The 4655-nt window shown below is 48.4% G+C and overlaps 1 pseudogene; it reads right to left on the bottom strand.

Annotated features, from left to right (window-relative positions):
* Nucleotides 1-1501: 1501 nt before the first annotated feature.
* The window catches only part of LOC136479055 (phosphatidylinositol 4-phosphate 5-kinase 6-like), an 11732-nt pseudogene continuing 8578 nt past the window's right edge, over nt 1502-4655 (bottom strand).

Raw genomic sequence — 4655 nt, 5'->3', positions numbered from 1 at the left:
AATGAATTTTGCCCCTCTTTATAGTACGACTATCAATCCTAAACACACTCACACCCTCTATGGTGTCTTGAGTGCCAAAAACAAAATGGCCCTATCAATTATACCTTTGTCTTGAGCCCATTTTGTTTTTCTCTTTCTTCTTTCCAAGTTGGAGCACTTGAACATCATAGCCGACCACTTAAGAGTTTTGGCCGACCACACATAGTGCCTTGCCGACCACATGACAGCCTTTGCTGATCACATCAATGCTCCGCTGACCACATCACTTGGTCTTGGACCTAACCTCTCTTGGCTACACACACTTAGCAATTAGGTTAGTCCAAATAGGTTTCATCAATTAGCCAAAACCATACTAGGGCTTTCAACACTGGACCCAATAAAATATTCATTTTTGGCTTTCAAAGAGAGAGAGGAGCTATGAAATGTCCTTTATGCCCCTGCCTCTTTCTTCTTCCTCACTCCCTTTTTTTCGTGCACGAGTGGCCGGCAGCTAGGCGAAGGTGGTGTGGCGTCGGCCACGCTCGCGGCGAGCAGCGAGACGTGCTCGCACCGGGAGAGGAGCGACGAGCAGCGAGACGGTGCCCGCGCCCGAGTTAGCAGCGAGGCGCCCATGGCGGGGGAGGCTGCGCCCATGGCAGGGACATGGCATGGCGCAGACACGGGCATGGGTGCGGGGCCACACGGGGCACAACATGGACTCCTTCTGCGCGGGCATGGGTGTTTGCATGGGTGGCTGGTGGGCTAGGCGAAGGTCCCCATCTGCCCAGGCCCTTCCATGCGGTCCTTGCGCCGCCCCGCTCGGGCTCCTCCAGCGCTGGTCACCGACGCGCGTGGGGGATCTGGACGCCACCGAAATGGGAGGGAAGGACAAGGGCACTGCCACCCCTGGCCGCCGGCACGTGCGGGGGATTTGGCTACCACCGCCCACCACCGGCATCCTCGCCCGGCTAGCTGGCCGTCGCCGCGCCGGCTGGGGGGCGCGGGCCTTGTCGCCGCGCAGGACGAGCAGGCCACGGGCGTAGGCACCGTCTTGCTGCCCGCCGCTCCTGTCCCGGCGCGAGCATGTTTCGCTGCTTGCCACGGGCGCCGCCTGAGGCCGCAGCCACACCACCTTCGCCTAGCTCGCCGGCCACCCGTGCCCGAAAAAAAAAACAGAAAGGGAGTGAGGAAGAAGAAAGGTTCAGGGGCATAAAGGACATTTCACATATCTTCTCTCTCCTCGAAAGCCAGAAATGAATATTTTATTTGGTCCGGTGTCCACTAGCAAATTTGGCAAGAAGCAAAGTATCCACCAGCAAACTGCTCCATTTTCAGTGTGCACGAACAAAGGGAGGTCACTTTTTGTGTCCCGTAGCAAAATTTTCCTATTATCTTTGTACTTGATAGATAAATTAAACATTACAAAGGACACTATAACATGGAATAGCACAGGTTCACAAGAAAACATAGAATAGCACAGATGAACACAGTGTAAGAAAATACAATTCGAAAAACTGCAGTATGTACACCATTCCCATAACATAATCAGAGTTATTCTAGTTCTAATTACACAAAAAATGTTTAAAATTTACAAATGCTACAAGAAAAAAGGGGGAAATTGCTGCACTATTGAAGTGTTTATCTACAACACAATGTATCAATCTTGTTACCTAAAAGAAATACTGCTGTGTGGGAAAAAAAACATCAGCCAAAGAATTGTTAATTGCTTTAGTTAAATGGTTCCCTCTTTTGTCAATTAACTAGTTATTGTACATCGTCGGCGAAAGCCTTAAAAATGAAGTCCCTGAATCGCTTGCAGTATTGCTTCGGGTCAACAGCTGATATTGAGTTGGGATCATATTGCATAGATTTGTAAGCGTGCTCCAGCTTCTTACTAATATCATAGTCCTGCAGGATGTCAATGATTCCAAAGAACAAGATGACATCCTGGAATTCGCCTGTGGGCTCACCGATGAGCGGAGATTCACTCTCAGGATTCTTCACTACGTTCTCCACCCTTGAGGGCATGCAGATTCCCAGTTTTAATGATCCTTTTTCTGCATAAATCACAACTAGTATGTTAGTCATCATAGGTCAATGCTAGGGTGGATGTGATCCTTACACGTTGTTGTCTTGTATTGTTTCATGATATATACAAGCAAGCTACGTTAAATACAGACAAGCTTTCACCGCCCTGCTGCGGCTGATAAGCCGACTGATACTGTTTGTTGTGAGAGAAAAATACTGTACCATGGCTGATAAGCCGGGCTGATAAGTTCAAGCGAACAGGGCTCACGTTTAAAGTAGGGATCAAACTATATGTTCAGTAGTAAATTGTGATTTGATAAAATCTATTTGAATTTTACCTATTTTCCTCAGAATCTTCAGCAGTATGAGACGTCCCGTTGTCACCATTGCTGCTGTCTGTAACAATCAAATATATTTTTCAGTCTCCTATCATCAGATATATCTACAACTTTTTTGCAACTCCAAGCATGTGAAAAGCATGCACCGTTTAACTTATCTTTGCATCTGTCCTTGAAGTGAATACCAACCAAAAGACTATAATCCATGATCCTCTCCATCTCCAGTAATTCACAATCTTTGTCCACTTGCCTGTAAAGAGATACAAATCATTAGTGCACGGAATGCTTGGGTTTCTTTTAGTTAAGTTGTGATTTTGAAACAATTTTAGGAACATAATTCTCAATTGACAGACTGGCACATCGAACTTCCATCTATAAACTTCTGCACATATGTAGTTATTCCTAAATTGTACTAAATGGAGAAAGCAACAAACATATCCAGTACAATAATTTGTTGTGTCCACCTGCAGAATTCCTCAAACCAAGTTCCTGGTAGCCGGAAAATGAAATTAAGATCAAGATCCTTCAATGTGGTGTGCTCGCTAATTTGATCGATGGGTTTGTCTGTCATGCGACCATGTGAAGATCCTTTCAAATCGAAGCGCCTATGGATTGCATAGCTGGAGCAGAAAAGATTCCCCATTATAACAAACCGGACCTGTAATCCATTTCATGGCTGGTTAGAAATGTTGGATAACTCTGAGGCATCAAATTTAAAATCTGTGAATATTACAAGTTGCTGATCACAGTCTAACCTTTTTCTGGATAGCTCCTGTAAGTTTAACGTTCACACAGTGTAGACCAAAGAATTTAGTTATTAGAGTATTTTCCAAAGAACGGACGTGTTTATAATAGGCTGGAAGCATCCTAAGGAGTACCTGTTCACATAAAAAAAACACAAGTTCAATCATATACCCGTAATTAAGTTAACCTTTAAAGTAGTGTGGATGGATCAAATGATCTCACTTTAACTTCTGACTTCTTCATTGTTTTGATCATGTACTTGTCATCATTTGTGAGGTAAAAGAAGCTTCCACTTTTACCAGGCGATGAAAGTTCCCTGAGTGCCTCATCCCCACAAATGGAGATCATGTAGTCTGCCGGATCAACGTCGAAGAGCTTGCGCAAAGTCCTGGAGCAAAGTACACAAGAACAGCTTAGTTTCGTAGTAGAGGCAGGGGGCAGCAACAATATGAAATCAGTTACTTCAGCAAAGAAGAAAGAAATCAGCACATCAATGTTAATAAGCCATACTATAAATCATAAGACCTGAAAACCAGGGGACAGTAGTCTTTCCACCGAAAATCACATGATTGGTGAGGAGGAGTATGCTTTGATCCTTCAGGAGGAAATCTTGTCCAGACCTTCTCTTTTGGATCAAATGCTGATGACTTGAGATCCAGCGTAGTTGGCGCTGACTGCCTTCCGACAGCGTGCCTGTGTGTTGTTTCCAGTTTCCAAAATTGAGAAGATGAATGACAATTTCAATTGAATAATTTCAATCAGATTCAGAGATTCAGAAAGCAGCAATGCATCAGATGATCAGAAGCTAATAAATATATAGCGCTCAAACCGCGAAGCACACAATGGCATACACGTTCTGGTGGCCAAGAGAAGCAGACTAGAACACTTACACACCTGATGCCAAGCTGCAGGTGAGCATGAGCTCGTAGTTCCTGTGCCCCTTGGAGATAGTCTCCCCCTGCTTCTTCCCCGGCCTCGGCGGCGTGCGCATGCACGACGACGTTCCGCAGGCAACGAACCTGTCCGCGCGCGCCTTCCTCGCTGTCGCCACCCTCGGCGGCGGCCTGCAGGATGTCCAGGTCCAGCGACGCGCTGCTCCTCCTGCTCACGCTGGACCTCCTTCCTTGGTCAGGGCTCACCTTGGGCGGCCGCCACACTGGCTTCTCTTCTGCACGGCCCTCCACCCCTGGCCATGTCAGGACCTTCTTGCGACGGCCATCAGCGACGCCGTCCTTGCCCTCGCACACCTCCAGCTCCTGGAGCAGCGCCGTGATGGGGTCGCAGGGCTCGCGGGGCACGGGCACGGCGGGGCCACCGGACTGCGGTTAGTAGACGCCGTCGGCGTGCACGGCGCCGGCCTCCTCGCACCAGGTGCCGATGTACATCCCGCCGTCAGCCCACCGGAAGGTGCCCTGGCCCTTGGGCCTGGTGTTCCTCCCACGCGCCGTCGTAGCGGTCGCCGTCGGCCCGATAACGGTCCCCAGCCGTGCAATGTCGCCGGCCCTCCAGGTGCCGATTTACTCGTGGCCGTGGCGCCAGAATGTAGCGGCCGTGGCCGTCCTGCAG

This window comes from Miscanthus floridulus, chromosome 9 (assembly GCF_019320115.1).
Source record: "Miscanthus floridulus cultivar M001 chromosome 9, ASM1932011v1, whole genome shotgun sequence".
Taxonomy (NCBI): Eukaryota; Viridiplantae; Streptophyta; class Magnoliopsida; order Poales; family Poaceae; genus Miscanthus; species Miscanthus floridulus.
The sequence above is the reverse complement of the archived record's forward strand: the minus strand, read 5'-3'. Positions and strand labels throughout refer to the sequence as shown.